This window comes from Sminthopsis crassicaudata, chromosome 2 (genome assembly GCF_048593235.1).
Source record: "Sminthopsis crassicaudata isolate SCR6 chromosome 2, ASM4859323v1, whole genome shotgun sequence".
In the NCBI taxonomy this organism is placed as follows: domain Eukaryota; kingdom Metazoa; phylum Chordata; class Mammalia; order Dasyuromorphia; family Dasyuridae; genus Sminthopsis; species Sminthopsis crassicaudata.
Window position 1 is genome coordinate 194,885,509 of NC_133618.1, and position 19,550 is coordinate 194,905,058.

General features: G+C 34.1%; 1 long non-coding RNA gene across 1 annotated transcript in view; it reads right to left on the bottom strand.

The window, feature by feature from the left end:
• Positions 1 to 19,550, bottom strand: part of LOC141553345 (uncharacterized) — a 48,681-nt gene that overhangs the window by 9,106 nt on the left and 20,025 nt on the right. The window lies entirely within an intron of this gene.

Consider the following 19,550-nt stretch of genomic DNA (forward strand, 5'->3'; position numbering starts at 1 on the left):
TTTTGAATTTAAGATATCTACTGGACAACAAATTCAAGATTTTTAAAAGGCAGCAGCATATGAGAAGTTGGAGGTCAGCAGAGAAGTTGGGGTAAAATAGGTACATTTGAAAATCATAAGCATAGAGATGGTAATTAAATCCATGGGAAGTGATGAGATTTGCAAGTGAAATAGTGTAGAGGAAAAATAGAAGTGGGCTCAGAACTGAACCTTGAGGGACACTTTGAAGCATTGGTTTGGAAGATGATCCAGCAAAGGTGACAAGAAATCATCCAGAGTCTATTTAGTAAATGCCTACCAGGTGCTATATATTCTGCTGAATTAGGTATACCAAGACTAAAGTGAAATAGTCTCTGCCATTGAAAAGCTTTTAATAAAGAAAAGGGGAAGGAATGAGGCATCTAGGAAAGTACTTTGGACATAAAGTTAAAGAAGTAATCAAAACCTTAGTTCAAATCCTTACTGAGACACTAATGAGCTGTGTAATCCTGGGCAAGTCACAATCTATCTACTTCAGTTTTCTCATTTCAAAAATGAAGATAATAATAGCACCTACCTCCTGTGTTTACTGTGAAGAGAAAAATGAATGATATTTGTAAAGAATCTTGAAAACCTTAAAGGACTTTACAAATGTTGTTTTTATATACATGAAATATAGGTGTATACAAAGTGAATAAAAGATAATTTGGTTTGAAATTTAATAGCAATTGGGAAAGATCCTAAAAAGATTTATATAGGTGGCTGCTTGAGAACAATTTTGAAGGAAGCTAGGAATTCTAAGAGGTAAAAGAAAGTAATGAATAAATTTCAAGCATGGGCCTGGCCAATATAAAGCAAAAGAGATTGGAAGTAGATTGTGTATGAAGACAATCAAGAATCTAGCATGGTTAAACCAAAGAGTCTATGGTGAGGGCAATGTTTTATAGTAGAGAGAGGAGTTTTTATTTGCCCTTCTGGTTCAAAGGGAGCCATTTATCAAATTTATCAAGTAAGAGAGTGACATTCACTTTAGGGGAAAAAATTATTTTGGCAAGTAATTGGAAGCAGCTTCATGTTTCCCCAAGTCATTTATTCTCCATTTTAAACATTCTTCCACTGATTGTCATCATACATGGAGATAATGGCCTTCTTCCTGGACCTTGTTTTGGATATTTTCTAGCCCATTAATATCTTTCCTAAAATGAGACACTTAGAACATCACATGATATTCCAGATGTGTTCTGACATCAGCACATAATGGTTCATAAAGACTAAGAAAGCATGAATGGGATACAGTTTGCACTGTCAGAGCAATTACCAACACAGATTAAAATAATATCTATCATTTGTTAATATGGTAATATGCTTGTCAGAATATTCTGAATATTCAATAGCTTGAAAGAATGTGCCTTCTACTCTAGAATCAAAGGCCCATTTTAGCAAAGAGTTAAAAATCAAGAAATAGCTTGAAAAAATGACCAAAAAAAAAAAACAGGAAAAAATTGTGACTATAGGAAGTTAGTATAATGACAAAGAAGATGAAAACACACTTGGAAGAAGACAAAAAAGTCAAAATTCCTACATCTAAAATCTCAAAGGAAAACATGAATTGATCTCAGGCCATAGAAGAGCTCAAAAAGAATTTTTAAAATTAAGTAAGACAGGGGAGGATTCTGGGAAAATGATGGAGTAAATCAATAAATTTCAAGTTCTCCAGATTTTCCACACAAACAGAACATATTTGCACCTCAGGGCAAACATAGTCTTACGAAAAATCAAGACTTGGGGCAGGACCTGGGATCTTCTAGTACAACCCAAGAAAATCTGAAAAAAAAAAAAAAAAAAAAAACTCAGGCCAGGGATTAGCCAGTATGAAGTGCAAATACCTTCAGGCTAGCTTCACAGAAATCCCTAGTGGGAAGTCCTGGGGCTAGTTGGGTTTAACTGCAGCCTCAGTGGGAATCACAGAAATTTTCACCTTCTAGATAGCATGAAAAGTTGGGGGTCTGAGTCTAAAAAAGACTGAGGGAACTTCTTCTTATTAGGATTACTAGGCCCAGCTATGGCCCTATGGGAGTGTGGCCCCGATGAGAAGGAATAAGCACACTTGGTGAGTGCAGAAACTGTGGAGCCAGGATGTTGTTGATTATGGGTATTTGCAGGAGGGGCATCTCTTGGTTCAAGGTTCCAAGTCAGAGAGTGGAGCTGAAGTGAAGCTAAAGGCCACATCCCCCTTCCTCATAATTAGAGGTGCTTAAACTAATACTTCTCATAAAATGAATTGGCAAAAAAGAAAGACCACCATAAAACTTACTGTGGGAATAGGTAAGACCAGGGAGCATCTTCAGAAGAGGACACTGAAGTAACAGTTTCCAAAGAGCAATGTTAAAGCAATGTTAAATGGCTCACTGCTTAGAGAAAATTTATAGAAGAATTCAAAGCATTTAAAAATCAAAGACACTGAGGGGAAATTTTGTTGTTGTTGTTGTTGAGGCAATTGGGGTTAAGTGACTTGCCCAGGGTCACATAGCTAGGAAGTGTTAAGTGTCTGAGTTCAAATTTGAACTCAAGTCTTCCTGACTTCAGGGCTGGTGTTCTACCTATTGTGCCACCTAGTTGCCCAAGAAATTTTTTTTTAAAAACTAAAACAAGAAGATTATTTTAAAAAACTTATACAACTAGAAAAGGAAATACAGAATCTTAAAAATGAAAATATCTCTTTGAAAATTAGAATTGGGCAAGAGGAAACCAGTGAAACAATAAGAAACCAATAACAAAACAAAATATAAAGAATTTTTAAAAAATAGAACAAAATGTGAAGCATCTTATAAGAAAAATAGCAGATATGGAGAACAGATCAGGAAGAAAAAATATAAGAATATAACAAATATAAGAATAATTGGACTTCCCTGACCAAAAAAACAACCTTGACACAATAATGCATAAAATCATATAAGAAAATTGTCATGAAAGTGATATATGAGGGGAAAATAGAGAGAGAAATAGAAATAGAAAAAATCCATCAATCACCAGCTCAAAGAGATCCTTTATAGAAAACACATAGGAATATTACTGCCAAATTTTGAAGCCCCAAAATCAAAGAGAAAAGTTTAAAAGAAGCAAGGAAAAAAGCCAATTCAGATACTCTGTTGCTACAATTAGAATTGTATAGTACTTATCAGTAGCTAGAATAAAAGATCACAGATCCTGAAATCATATAAAGCAGCAATCAAAAGAACTAGGCATGTGGTCAAAAACCACTGAGGAGATTATAAAGATTATAAAGATTTGACAGTAGATTATCACACAATCTTGCTATTACTGTATATAAAGAATTCCTAGTTCTACTTGTTTTGTTCAGCAACAGTTCTTGTAAATCTTTGCAGGCCTGTCTAAAATCAGCTTGCTCATCATTTTTATAGAACAATAATATATAATATATATAATCTATAAAAATAGAACAATAATAATCAACTACTGTTTGTATACCACAACTTATTTAGCCATTCCCCAGTTGATGGGCATCTATTCATTTTGCTATCATAAAAAATAAAAGCTGCTACAAACATTTTTGCACTTGTCAGTTCTCTTCCCTCCTTTATGATTTGCATGGTATACAGACCCGGTAGTGGAACTACTGGGTCATAGAAGAACTAAGAACAGTTTTTAAAAATAAGCTCAGATACACCAGACCTGTTTATTAAAATTCATAGTTCCTAAAATTGAAGCCGGATCAGTTCATGGTACCTGCATAGTAAATGAATCACCCTTTCTGGACACAAAGCAGTAGAAGAGTGAACAGGAAAGAACTTCATTAAGTTTTATAAAAAATATTTAATAAGAAGGCATAGCAAAAGTACAAAAAATTCTTCCAACAATGGGAGTCCTTGGGTAAAGTGGAATCAAACTTAAAGGTCAATGTGGAAGTGAGGCACACATACTTATGGCACATATGGCAAAGATACAATTCCAAATTCTAGTCCTTGTCTCCCTTCATGGATTATTCATAAAGTTTCCCTTAAATATAGCTTTCTATTGGGCTCCAAGTATTATTGTCTTTCTTTGGTACAAAATCAGCATTGCTTTCTATCTTGAGGCAAATGTACTACCTCAGGCTGTCACCAAGCTCCTCCATATCTTGATGAATGTGCTATTATGTATCACTTCCCTTCCAATAGCCATTGATACTATTGTCTATTATCTGTGGCTTATTGATGGACCAATTATTAGAACCTCATAATCTCCTGCATTCAGAGTATTGTCTGAACCCTTCCAGGCTAGTAATAATTTTGGCCTAAGATCTAGAAGGAATAAACACATACACCCATACATATACTACTGTACAACAAAGCAAACAAACAAACAAACAACAACAAAAACAAAACAAACAAACAAGCAAAAAAAAAAAAACAGATGTTGCTGTGGTTAGGCAAGACATGGAACTGTTTCCTTCCCCTCCTCTATTTGGCAGTGGGGAGCACTTCTAAGCAATCTCAAATAGATGCAGAATTAAAAGGGATGAATGAAAGAGTGGAACTCCCTTTTTATGCATAATCAGTTTTGATAGAATAATATCTGAGTTGTCAGTTCCTAATACTTTGTAACCAAATGGAAAGTTTCCTATCACATAGTCTGACCCCTGAATTATTTGGATAGAACTAGGATCAAACCAATGTTCCAAACAGCCACTTAGATTGAGCTAAAACAAGGTATATCTATGCTTCAAAGACTGTCTCCTTTTTTCTAGTCCATCTCTGCTACATAGAAAATGGGAATAACAAAAACACTTACTATTTACTTCATGGGATCTCTATGAGGAAAGCAATTTGCCAATATTGAATTGTTTTATAAATATTAGCTATGATTATTAATTTTAGCAGGATATTAAGGAAATAAGTATTTATTAGAGGGTCAATGAAAATGAAGAAATTGAAGATATCCAGTGTAAATCACTTTTTCAGTATGTTTGTTGGTTAAAAGAAATTTATATATAAATATATATGTATATATCATATACATATATGATAAGGAGGAAGAGTATTGAAGTTTTGTTGTTTTTTTTTTCTTTTTCAGGGAAAATTAACAGAATATGTTTGTGGAAAAAGTGAAAGAAAAGTAAAGTAGAATGAGAAAGATAGAAGAAATGAGAGAGATGGGAAAGAGTCAGACATTTAAAAAAAACAGATATGGAGAGGCAGGGAGAGAAAGAGAAAGGAGAGAGAAAAAGAAGAAGAAAGAAAGGTAGATAAAGGCAAAGAAGGGGAAAAAGTCCTGTATTAAGTATGAAGGATGAAAGAGGAGGCAGAGGTTAGACTGGGAAAGAAAAGATCATCTTATTGCAGACAAGAGGAGCACTATCCTACTTAAATTGCTGCTTAACCTTTAGTATAGCAGTAGCATCTCTTAGAGCTGCCATAACAAAAAAGAGATGGAGTTACAGAAGAACTTTTTTAGGTTGAAAAGAGAGGCATTGAAGAGATTTACATTAGGTAGTTGAGAAAACAGAAGATGAGATCATCAGAAGAACATATGAGGAGTAAAAATGAGTTCAAGATTTAGAGAGTAGAAAAAGTTTGAATATCCATTGTATTGAATGTGATAGTAAAGCACTTAGGGATAAAGGTAGAGATTGATTATGGAATCATAGGAAGAAGACATCTAAAGTTAAATAATAGTGAACTTAACCTGCAATTTTTTCAATAGCTTTTTTAAAAAACATATTTTTGAGAAAAGCTTAGCAGCCAAGAAAAGTGAAAGGAAAATATTGTGTTGGATATTAACTAAGGTTTGATGCTGACAAAATGAAATTACAAAATATCAAAGAAGTAAGGAATTACAGAATGTATTCTGGGTAGTTGTCCCTTTTTTTTTTTTTTTTTTTTTTTTTTGGCTGAGGCAATTGGGATTAAGTGACTTGCCTAGAGTCACACAGCCAGGAAGCAATAAGTGTCTGAGGTCAAATTTGAACTCAGTTCCTCCTGACTTCAGGGTTGTTGGTCTATCCACTACAACAACTAGCTGCCCCTCTTCTTTGAATTCTTTAAGGAAAAATTGCAATACTAAGAGAAAGACTTCTATATACAAAAATATTCATAGCAATTCTTTTTTTGAGATTGCAAAGAATTGGAAGATGAGTAGATGCCCATCAACTGAGAAATAGCTATACAAGTTTTTGTATATGATGGCGATTGAATACTGTTTGTAATATAAGAAATGTGTAGAGATGATAATTTAATTCATAGGAGTTGAGAAAGAAGACCAGGATAGTATTCTGAGGAAACCCATAATTAGCTCACCAAATATAAAACACATTTTCATGAATTTAATCAAGAAAGAAGAGATATACTAGAAAATAACTTATGGACATGGAAGGATAAATTGATAGCAGCTAATATTTATGTAACATTTTGAAAACCTTATTTTACTTGAGTCTCACAATAAAACCCTAAGGTAGAAAGAAACTTGTAGCATCTAGAATACTATAGATCTTCAAAAATATACACAGACAAAATGATTAAAGAATTTATATTTTAAATATTAGGATATTCAGGTTTTTGGCAGCTGCTAAGTTAGTTCATCATTATATCTTTCTTGCATAAGCAATACAGGTAAGGTATGTCCAACATTGAATAGAAGGAAGAGAACAGGTGGACAGCTTTGGGGAAATATCTGTTCATTCAAAGATCCCAAGTTGCTCCCTGAAAAAATAGTCTGCCTACCTGTATTCTCCTAGATATGTGATAGGACTTCAAATCACAGAATACCTCAGCTTCAGAAGAATTGAAATTATGGGTCAGTCAGAGGACTTTGTGGAGAGTTTTATAAAGACTGGAGACAGGCTGTAGCATATTACTAATGGATGGCATGCAAGTGAAAAATAGTGGAAAAGACATTATCAAGGGCATGCATGATTGGAAAAGGAAATGGGCTGTCTGTACAATGACAGGGAGTGATAACAGATGGATAGAAAGAGTGCCTTTCTGGTATCTGAAAATATTAATGATCCTAAAGAAAGGCATCTAATGCATTGAGTAGTTCATTTATGGAGGATTTAAAGAAAAACATGAATAGAATTATACAAGAGGAGACAGTGAGGAAGAGTTGCAATCTGCATGGGTTGAGGAAATGCCCACTTGAATATGATCATAAATCCATCATGAAATTTTAAAAACAATATTCATTTGTGTCCATTTCTATGTCAGTTCTGATTGTTAATGAAATCGTGTTGTCTCACTTATTTTACTAAAGCCATCTGTATATATTGGTTGCCTTCTTTTCATCTCTGACTTGGTAATACTTTTGAAAACAGCTATCTACTTTATATGGCATAATTTGATGACTGATAATACTGCTTTTTGTTTCTATGTCTTGGATCTATGTTTTGTTAGTCAGTCAGTCAATAAACATTTATTGAGCTTCTACTATGTGCTTGCCATTGTATTAAGTGCCAGGGATATAAATAAGGAGGGGAAAAGACAGTTCCTGTCCTCAAGAAGTTTATAATCTTTGTAATTTATTTTAAATGTTTTGTTCATTTTAGATAATTATTTAAGTGCTGGACTAGTTTCTCTTCATTCTAACAGGAAGAATCTATTTTAATTAATTCTGACATGGCATCAAATTTCTAAGTTGTTATTCATCTCTAAATTGGAAGTTAGAGTCACAATGAGAAGATGAGATACTTTTGTTTTTGTATTTAAAATGCATACCAGTGTCATTCTATTTGCAAATGGTATTGGGCCAGAAAGAAAAATTAGCTTTGCAGGTTGCATGAGGGGACTTTTGTAGATTCCAAGTTTGTATTAACTTCAAGATAAAAATTTATAAAGTATTAGGATTATAGATTTAGAATAGATCATATCGGGTACAATATCCCTTCATTCTTTATTTGACTGTGCTCATGAACTTTCTCATTTTTATATATGAGATTTGTGAATGTGTCTCATTACCTTAAAAATGTTAACCTCCTTGAGGATAGTCATTGTGTCATTTGTTTCCCCAGAACATAGTATTACAAATAGAAAATGTTTAGTAAACATTGGTCAAAATAAATTGAATTTTTTTTTTTTTTGGAATTCAGAGAACGGGTTTATAAGCTTCATTCTGAAATCACCTCTTAATACAATTGAAGAGAGTATACTAAGATATCAGAGGGATGTTTTAGTAGAGACAGAGGATAGAGAAAAGTTAGAGAGGAAGTGGGAAGAAGGAGAAGAAACTGGGGGAAGTGGGTGAAGGACATGAGGGATAAGAATAATAGCCAGCTCCAAAGTTGAAATGTCAAAATATAAGAGGTCAAGATAAAATGGAGAAGTAGTTTGGCCTTGCAAAATAGATAGCTCACATATTTAAGAATTTAAAGGATCATTAAAAAAACATCTGGTCCAAATTCTATATTTTGTAGAAGAAGAACCTGCTATGACAGATATGAGAGATATGAAATGATTTGGCTAAGGTCACATAGCTAGTTAAGTGGAATATGGTAGATTTAAATCCATGTTTTCTGAATCTAAATTCAGGGTTTTTCATTTTATCTTTCTACATCAAGGTGTTCAAATTATTAATTCTTTCTATTTTTTCTATTCCTTCCCCCTTTTCAGCATCTAATGTCTTCCTGGTTTTCACTTATCAAAATCTGAATTTAAGAAGGAATGTAGTATTCCTTTACTCTCAGGTTTAAATGAGGGCTAACTTAAGATTGCAAGTGCTCTTCCCTCTCAACTCTCTTTCCCTCTCATGAGATTTGCAATTTAATAGAGATCAAGTCCTTTTGTTGAAGTTGAATTTGAAGCATCACCAGGTCAAATAAGATATTTTTCCCCTCTTTTGATGGTGAGAAGGAAGCCCTCTGGATCCTCTTTATATAGAATTATTGATTGATGAAAAAATAGGGATCCATGTTTACTATGGGATTTCAGCAACCATAAAGAGCCATGGCTTGTAAAGGTGTTTAGAAAATAGAAGAGCCTGGGCTAAACAAATATTAATGATATGTAATGGAAAGAGATTCAGCCATTTTATAATCCTCCTCCCTCCTGAATGCTAAACCCGTCTCTATTTTAGAATGTATTCTCTTGGCTGATTGATATTTCCATTCCTATCTTTACAAAATGTTGTCCTTCTCCCCAAGTCAGAACATATTGTAACAGATTTTCATGAAAATGGAAGAGTTTGCAAGCTATATAGACTTGTGAACTTGAAGTTTGTTTCCATACAGAATTTTAGATTGCAGCATTAAGGGCTAGTTAATGAACTCCTAGAAAAGTGGTAATCAGAATCAACTAGAAAAAACATAGTTTCTTCAATTCTAGGTCACTGCAGACTAATCACATTTCTTTTTAGATAAGTTTTTTAGACTTGGAGATTATGATGTTATAAACATTGTTTATAGAATTCTGCTATCTAAACACATACATATATATATATATGTGTGTGTGTGTGTGTGTGTGTGTGTGTGTGTGTGTGTGTGTGTGTGTGTGTATATATATCAGTGAAGCATTTGAAAAAAATACAATGGTATTCTAGGAGACAAAGATATGTCTTAGGCAATGGTATATATAAAGGAAGATTCTGTACTAATTATATGAACAGACTAACGAGGTAGTCATTGCTTGGTTGATATGACCTTAGAGAAAAGTCTCTAGTAGAGAACTCCAAGGATTTGTCCTTAAACCTATGCTTCTTAATTGAAATCCTAAGTGGCTTGTTCAAGAAATCTTCCAGTCTTTATGTTGTTTCCTTATAGTGGGAGATAATGTGGTAAATTCTTTAAGGATATTGGAAAGAGGAAGAAAAGAATATACTCTACAATAATAGTAAGATTGATGATAGGGAAGGAATCTTGCTGCTGGACTTCAGAAATTCTGGGGCAGAGAGTGAGGCTGATAACTTTGAGCAGCTCTACCTCACTTAAATCCATTTCATGTGCAGAACAAGACATCACCCTGCTAATGTCATTAGACTCCATGGAGAATGGAGGATGAATAAAAGCAATATCATAAAAGTCAATGAATAAATGCAAATGCTCACCTCCTCCTTTGACAAATTCAAGCTGGTACCAGCATGGAAGGAAAACCATTTGTGGACAATGCTAGTGACACTCTAAATTCCTTAACCTCTTTATCTCTATATCATCAGACTAAATCCAATGCATTTTACACTGTCTCTCATTTCTTCACATAATTTAATTTAGTGTAATGACTAATCTTAGAGTCAGGAAGCCTTTCTTAGAGTCAGAAAGCCCTTCTCTCTCCTTCTTTCTAAGCTCTCATTTTAAGGAACATTCTTTTGTTCTTCTTTTCAAGAAGTTTTCTTTTATTTGTTCTTTGTGTTATTTTTTCCCTTCCAAATTCCTTTTAATTCTGCCATTTATTTTCTGATTCATGAGCTATAATTTTGCTTGATATTTCTTTATTCTCTCCTATTCTGTATAAATATAGAGTTTATATAGTACAAATTTCTGTTATTGTCTTTCTAGGTTTTAATTGATTGTCCTTATTTTCTTCTCTTCTTTACTTTTAGAAATGAGGGAAACAATAGCATATGAAGAAGTATGTTTTTGATGGAGCTACTTGGTGTTCCAAAGGCCTTAGATCTTATTCTTTAATTCTGCTCTTATCCCAATTTGCCTACATCTCTAACTCATGATTATCTCTGATTCTATCTCTCTTCCACCCCTTTGGAGTTGACTTTGGAAACATATTTTCCTAATGTGAGGCAGGATGCTATCTATAGAGACTAAAATTTCTCACAAAAAACATCCCCTATATGTGTAAATTCATTCTAGAAAATATCCATGATAAGATCCCTATCTCTTATTAAAGACACATGTAACTCATATACTCTTAAAGAATTTTCTTCTCAATGCTTACTCACAGATAAGTCTCAGATTTCTGGAGAATTTCTACCTAAGAATTCTAAGGATACTCCTGAGAAATCAGGAGTGATCTCTAATCTCATTAACTCATTTTCCCCAATACTATCTTTTCTCCTAAAATTGTATTTGAGATCATCTTAGTTATCTAGCCTTAAGTAGCTTTTCAAAAGTGGTGTTTAATGTACTTCAGTAATCATGGGTAACAATAATTAAGAGAAGCTTCCCCCATTGAAAAAAGCTTACCCAATGGAAAAGGAAAGGGAAAGAGAAAGGGAAGGGAAGGGAAGGGGAAGTGGAAGGGGAAGTGAAAGGGAAAAGGAAAGGGAAAGATCTGTGACTATTAGAAATATTTTCCAATAAGTACCTACAGAGTCCAGGATAAAACAGAAAACCTGTGGTAAAGAAGTAACTCCCAGCTCCTACATGCTGGAATTCCTTTTCTGGCATGAGTAGGGTACTCAAGAAGTTCTGGATTGGCATTTTCAGCCTATCTTACAGTCCCCATGTAATCACTGTCATCAGCTGGTCTGGGGACATCATCAGAACACTGATGGGAAGGATATGAAAAATCCACAGTCTTCTAGATCTTTTAAAATTCATGACATCTTCTTCATCAAAAGCTGGGGATTGGAAGCCAGAGATGGGGGAAGAATAGTGGATAAGGAGACATAGGACAAGGTGAAATCCTAGCTCTCACCTTTCCCTTTTATGGCCCAGCCAATTCCTCCTTAGGGGTCTTACTGGAATACTACACTTGCTCCACTGTGGTCTGGATTCTTTTTTCAACTTTAATAGCCAATAGATAATTTATAGACAAGGCAGAGAATGTGTTCAAGTTTCCTTAGTCTATTTGAACTTTCTTTGAGTGTAGCTTCCCTCTACTTCCATTTTACATTTTAACATAAAGCCTTTGTTTGATTAAAACTGAAGCCTATCATTTAAATTGATTGGTTGTTTTCACCTAGTTAAGGTACAGTAATCTTATCAACTAGTTGGAGTGGGATGAAATGATTGGACAAATCAACAAACTCCCCTTAAGAAGTGCACTTACCTTAGTAGTATACTTTCCAGGGATGTATACATAAATAATGAGGTTGAAAACATTCATTGCCTGGGTAAACTCAGTGTTTGGAAGACTATGAAAACTTTCTAATTGCTGGAAAATGTGTGAGAGAATGTTGTGTCACAGTTTCCTTTTAATGTCCTGACCCAGTTTCCTTAATTGTCCTACCTCAGTTACTCTGTCCCAAGACTTCAGGCTATAAACATTCCTCTTAATTATTAGAATTTTTGATAGGATAAAAGTCTTATCATTAGACTATCAGGTGCCTCTGCCCATCCCAATTAATTATAATATCAGGAGTCTCTCCCCATCTCTGGTATCTCCCTCCATTATATCATCTCTATCCTAGGTATCTCCCCCCCCCCCCTGCCAATTAGATCATCCCCATCCCAGGTGCCTCCCCCCATTACCCTATAAAAGAATCTTTGTATTCAATATTGATTGCTCCATTCTTAGAGACAATAGTCTCATTCAGTCCTGGGACCAAACCATGGATCCATTTGGTCCCAGTAAATCTTTCCCTTTCAAATAAATTTAATTGTTCTCTTATCTCTATCCTGCCTCACTTTCTCCAGCATTACAAGAAGAGGTATTAGAATGCATACGAAACTAAATGTCTGACTTCATTGTTATATGCCTATAAAATCTGGACTGCATACTAGCACCATAACAGGAAAGTGACTCACTTCCATTTGAATTATTTTAGGAAGATACTGAAGCTCATCTGTCAAGATTAGCTAGGCGACACTGAGGTCCTTTTTTGAGCTAAACTGTCAAGCATTCAAACTCTTCTGCAGAAAGTGTAACTTCTATGGGCTGGCCAAATTTTTTAAATGCCAAGTCTGCCTAATTAAAAGAGTATTTTACAGAGAACTCACAGGAGGAAGGTACTCACATGGTTAAAATAAAGAATACAAAGACACTCTCAAGGTGTGTCTGAACAACTTTGGAATGGACAGACACATCTCCACGCAGCCTGATGTGCCCCATCAAAGAAGACCTGGTCCCCCATAAGAATTTCAATACCTCAAAAGAAACTTGAGATGCATAAATTAGAAATATCTTCATGTTCATATGTGTCTGACCTGTGGTAGAATATTCCAAGTTCATAATGGTCTTATCAACCATAGTCAGTCACAATATAATTTAAATCCAACATAGTGATGTCATTTTGTCCTCTTCTAGAATGAAGGACAACTATCACCAAATGTAATTCTCTTTCATTGACTTTCCCAATTTTTATTTATTCTGTTATACAATAACCCCTCCTCCCTCAACTAGTTAAGGTTAAAGGGAATTTATCCCTTTAATGTTCCCATTCCTCTCTTTCCTTGACTCTACTTTCCCCAGGAGATTATTTCACTGTGCTATTCCCTACCACAAAATACGTTGATTCACTTATAGGGCAATAGGAACGTTAGTCCATTTAATATTAATTTGAGGCTTCCTCCTTTATTTCACTGGATTCTTAAAAATATCCCTTTAATCTTTAGCTACTGAGGTCCTGTTTGTTCCTGATATATACCTGTTTATTGTTATTGTTTTATCCTCAAAATAAAAATTATTTAAAAATAAGACACTATCACTTCATAAACATGATAGAATTAACTATTATTTAGATTTTAATTTATAATCAAATTTATTTAACTTTCTTGTCTTTCTGGTGTTTGAGTTACTTTTAATTTAAATAATTGATTTTATACTGTCTTATTGGTTGGAGGAATTCTTCAAATGTTTCTTTTTTTAAAACTATCTATTTTTTTAACTGGCTAAGAGGTATAAGATATGATGGTTTAGTTTGCAACTTTTGAAATCTACTTTTACATTCTCATCACTAATTTCTTATAAAAAGTCTTTCTCCTTTATTACTTTCAAAATTTGCATTTTTTTTTCCTTGAAAGTATAAAATTTAATTACCTGGAGTTTGAAGTATGAATTCTCTATTACTCTCCCTAGCCCTCATGGCAATCTGTGGCCTTGTTTAATTGATTGGTTCATGGTCTCTATATTCAAAAGTTGAGGAGAGTTTTCTTGTATTCTATTCTCCTCCATACTATGCCAGTTATTAATTAATTAATTCATTTATTTTGTAGAGAAGAAGGGTGGCAGTAATATTCCTCTCAATAGTCTCTGAACAGGTTATTATTGTGGTCAGTCAGTCATGTGTTCTTTTCAAATTGTTTTCCACATCTTTATTTTTGCATTCCAAAATAATTACTCTATTTCTCAAAGTGTCTTCCTTGGAGTGATTATCAACTGTATATTAGATTTAACTTTTTCTATTCTATTGTTTGGTAAGTTTATTTTTTCAATGCTTGAAGAACTGATTTCTGACCCACTTTCTTTCTGAATTTTTTCATTTAAATTGTTTCCCTTTTAAATCACCCATATTTTCTTGCTATCTGTCCATTATCTCTGAAAAATTAACAACTTTCTTCATTTCTAGAATGTTGTTTGTCTTTTCTTGAAGATGACCAGGACATTAGGGAGGTGATGGCATCACATGCAAGTAAATTGGATTTGAGTGAGGAATGGCTGTACAAGGTCACCAGCCTCACTTTCTTCTTCAGAATCATCTAAATCCAGTAGCCAGATATATATCAGGACAATTGGAGATTGTCCAGGATGCACTGGGGGACCTTGGCTTTTTTAATCTAAAGTCTTTAACATGTCTTAATTCCACTAAGGCAACATCTCAGTCAGCGATTAAGGCTGGGTAAAAAAGGAATGAAGCAAAGAATGGCCTTTTTTACCTAGTCAGAAAAAGGGGAAAAGAAAGTAATCTGAGAAAGGAAGACTCTCAGTGTATCTGATCAAAACAGCAACAATAACTATTAACATTTACTCTAAGGCAATCTAGGCCAAAACAAAGATCAAGTGGTTTTTGAGGGAAAAGGAAGGAAGGGAGGGAGGCAGAAGGGAGAAAGAAAGAAGAAAGGAAGGGAAGAGCAAGGAAGAAGGAAGGAAAGGAAGGAAGGGTAGGAAGGAAAGAAGAAAGGAAGGAAGGAAGGAAGGAAGGAAGGAAGGAAGGAAGGAAGGAAGGAAGGAAGGAAGGAAGGAAGGAAGGAAGGAAGGAAGGAAGGAAGGAAGGAAGGAAGGAGGAAAGGATGTATATGTCCCAAATATATGTTGAGAATCTCACCATTGTGGGAGCTTTTTCTCTACCCTTTGTTGGTAAATTGTGGATTATGAAGGAAGGAAAGAAGGAGGGAAGGAAGGAGGGAAGGAGGGAGAATAGGAGGAAAGGAAAGAGGGAAAGAAAGAGGGAAGGAAGAAGGGAAGGAAGAAAAGAAGGAAAAAGAGTAGGAAGGAGGGAAGAAATCAGGGAATGAAGGTAAGAGGGAAGAAGGAAAGGAAGAAAGGAGGAAAGGAAGTTAGAAGGGGAGGAGGAAAAGGAGCAAGAAGAAAGGAAAGAAGAAGGAAGGAAAGGAAGGGAAGGAAGGGAGGGAAGGAAGAAATGAAAGAATGAAAGAAAGAAGGAAACTGCACTACCTGTTTCTCACTGTCAACTCCTTCTTACTCACTTCCTGACTTTTCCCAGTCCTTGCTTTGATGAAATTGGCACCAAGATATCCCTCAGTAATCTTTTGTCAGTTGTGCTAGGCCCCCAGTTCCCCCATCTGTCCCAGATGTATACAGTTGTTGAGAATCTCACCAATATGGGTGCTTTTTCTCTCTCCTTTATTGGTAAATTGTGGATAATAATTATATTATTTAACTCATAGAATTTCTTGGAGAAAATTATTTGTAAATTTTAAATTGCTAATGATATATGAGCAATTATTATTACTTTTTTTGTTTTGTTTTGTTTTTTTTTACAAATCATTATTCCTTTATTTTTATTTACAATTTGTTTTTTCTAACTCACTGACTAGTATGTAGATTCAGTAACTGTCATACTTATGGGTCTTTTTATGGGAACAATTGGCCTGTATCTAAACAGAACAGGTAAGAACAGGTAATTTCTATCTATGAGACACAGTAGACTCCCCCAGCACTCTATTTCCCGAGGCAGGCAAGAAAATGTAGTGAAAGAAGCTCTGGATTTTTAAGTCAGAAAATCTAAGCTTGAATCTCATCTCTATCATTTATTAGTTGTATTCCATGAAAGATATTTATGGGCAAGTGTTCTTAATCTTGCAATCTTGCCATATAGGTGAACATCTGCTCTCCTCAGATATCAGTGGACTTAAAGTTAGAATCATGGGTTTAGATCCAATTCTATCATTTACATGAGCTCCTTAAGCTTCAGTTGCCTTGTTTTTGTTTAAATCAGGATACCATTTATAATCCCTCTCTCAGAAGGTTAAAATTTAACTTAAAACAGTATAGGCATACCTCATTCCTTCTTTGTCCCTTTCTTCAAGCTTCCCTATTCCTTGAGACACAACAATATTGAAATTAGGTTAATTAATAAATCTAGAGTGACCTCTAAGTTTTCAAGTGAGAGAGTAAATAGATGAGGCAACTTCATTCTTGGCTCAATTTAAGAAATTGTCACAGCCACTCCTACCTTCAGCAACCACTATCCGGATCTGTCAGCAGCCATTAACATCAAGGCAAGACTCTCTACCAGCAAAAAGATTACAACTTTCTGAATGATCAGGTAACAGTTAATATTTTTGGCAATATTTTTAAGAATTAAGGTATGGACATTGTTTTTAAAAATATTATATTATTATATACGTAGACCACAGTATAGTTCAAACATAACTTTTTTATGCACTGGGAAACCAAAAAATTCATATGACTTATGTCATATGTTAGTTTGGAACTAAATCCACAATATCTTTGAGGTATACCTATAGAGAAAATATGAATTTTTGTCTCTGACTCTTGTCTTGGAACTCAATCTTCATTTTCTCATTACTATCAATGGACCTGAAGAAATCAGTCACCCTTTCTGACTACTATGTACTTCCTTCTCATTCCTTGATTTGAGAACCCTGTCTGAAGATTCCTGAATTATCCTAACTTCTGAGGTCTGACCCTGGTCTGCAAATGACCACAATGCTTCCATTATAATTCTAGCTTTTAGAAACAACTTAGATTTAGGGTAAGTTCTCTCCCACTTGATTTTTTTTAATCCCTATTGAATTTTCCCTTTAAGTCCCTGTATTAATTTTCAGGGATGATTGTAAGTAGTTCTAAAATTTCATTAAATGATTTCTCTGAATCCTTTGGGATGAAGATATGCTGGACTCCCTCAGAAGCACGCTTTCAATATCTCACAAGTGTTCATTCTAATTAGCAGGGATTTCCTCGTTTTTTATTCTTGAAGGTGTATTCTGTAAAGGTATATACCAGTGCAGCCAATAAATCTAAATATCTCAGTAAATATGATAGTCAATCCATTGGCCAGCCTAAGATCATGCCCCCTAGATATGCTTAATTTTAATATAGCAACAACAACACTGACTGGGATTTACACAGTACTTTAAAGTTTGCAAACTATTTTATATGGACTATATCATTTGATCCTCACAACAAGTATGAGGTAGATACTATAATTATCTTCATTTTATAGATGATGAAATTGAGGGTAAGATCTATCAATCAATCAATATACCTTTAATGAATATATACTATGTATACTATGCTAAGTTTTTATGTTGTTCGTCTGTTCATCCTTTGTCCTGGCATCAAGAGGATAATGTCTTGACTTACAAGTGAACTAGATTTAAATGAGGCAGAGCTGTACAAAGTCATCCAAAAGTGAGACTTGAGCTGAGTTCCATTATTAGCCAATCAATGAGAGTCAGAATGATATTGGTTTAAAGGTATAGTTAAATGGATGTATTTGAATTCCAATAGGCTTTTTATCAAAATCTGGTTTTTCAGAGCTATATTTTAAAAAATCATAAATTAATAATGTGACCCCAAAAAGTTAATTGTCCCAATTTTAAAAAAGACAACAATAATAGAATAAGTAGAGAAGAAAAAAAATGTAGCCCTCAAATCCTAAAGTACCTTGTAAAATATAATTGATCAAAATTTATATTCTATTGGAAAGAGCACCCACATGTAAAGGTATGATTTCCCATCAGGAAGAAGAAGAAGAGGAAGAAGGAGGAAGACATGGAATAGAAGGAAAAGGAAATAGCAACATTGGCCAACTGAAACTGGTCTGTTGGGTCCCCTGTTGGGGGCAGCTACTCATAGATAGTAGTTCATACTTTGTTTTCAAAGATCAATGACTTCAGGAGAGTGAATTGGATTAAGTGAAGCAGATTTGTGCAAAGTCATCAGCTCTACTTTCTCCTTTAAAGCTATCAAAATCCAATGGCAAGACATAGTATGTCAGGATGACTGACAATGGCCCAGGATGCAGTGGGAGACCTTGGCCTTTTAAACCTAAGATCTTTCCCAGATTTCAGTTTTTCTGAGGAAACACCTATTCATTAATTAAGGGCTAGGTAAGAATTGAGGTAGAAAATAGCCTACTTTGCCTTCACAAAGGAATCAATAAATTCTTTATTCTCCTGAGTTTCACCTTACTTTCTAAATACATAATTTTATTTGACTCCTTTTCTAATTTTTCTTTTTTTTCCTTTTAAGTAAAACCTTCATAATTTCAAATATTTTAGAATCATTATGAATATGTAATTTATCTTTAATTTCCCTTTGTTGCTAATTTGCAAATTTTTTTATTTACTTTGACACATTCATGGATAGATAATAATGACTAGCACTTATACATCACTTTAAGTTTACAGATTTTATCTTATTTTATCCTCACAATAATCTCCAAGAGGCTCTGTCACTAAATAGGCATGTTACCTTAACTTATTGATAATGCTTATCTTCTCTGGGCCTCAGTTTCCTGATTCCTAAAATGTGTTGGCAGTATTTGACAAATTTTAAGATGACACCTAATTATAAATCCTGTGACCTCATAGTTTCAGCCAGAGTTAGTTGATTAAAAATAGATGAATTGTGTTTCATATAGCTTTCCAGCTCCTCTTCTAGCATCTTACTCTTCTCTATTACCCAATGTTGTTGTTTTTCTTTTATTTTCCCACTGCCATAAATCTATACACCCAATTTATTCTTCCTCTGCACTACATGGATATAGTCTAAGTACTATTTTTACCTTTTCCTAGATAGTTTTGTTTTTAAGAGTCAAATTATATTCAGTTCTGCCCCAATTTTTTTTACCCAATTATTGATGTCAATCTTAAACATTTAGTATACATGTTTAAATAGCAAAAACAATTTGTCCTTGGTGAGTCACTTGAAATTAATCTTTGATGTTGATTTTTATATGTTAAATTTTTTATTAAGTTCAGGTTTGGATGAGACAAAGTCCTGAAATTCTACAAGTATGTTCAATGCCCACCTTTTTTTTTTTTTTTTTTTAAATCATTCAATATTATGATAGTTTTGCTGAATAAGATTGTTAGCCACAGGTCTAATTCTTTTGATTGTCAATACGTATTATTCTAGGATCTACCATCTTTTATTATATCTCCTAATAAATCCCGTACAATTCCAATTGCATTCCAGCATATTTGAATTGTTTTCTTTTTGTTGCTGTTACTATTATTCTTTGTTTTTATTTCTTGCAAAATTTCTTCTTTGATCTGGGAGTTTTGAAATTTGGCAATAAAATTCCTATGTGTTTTTCAAATA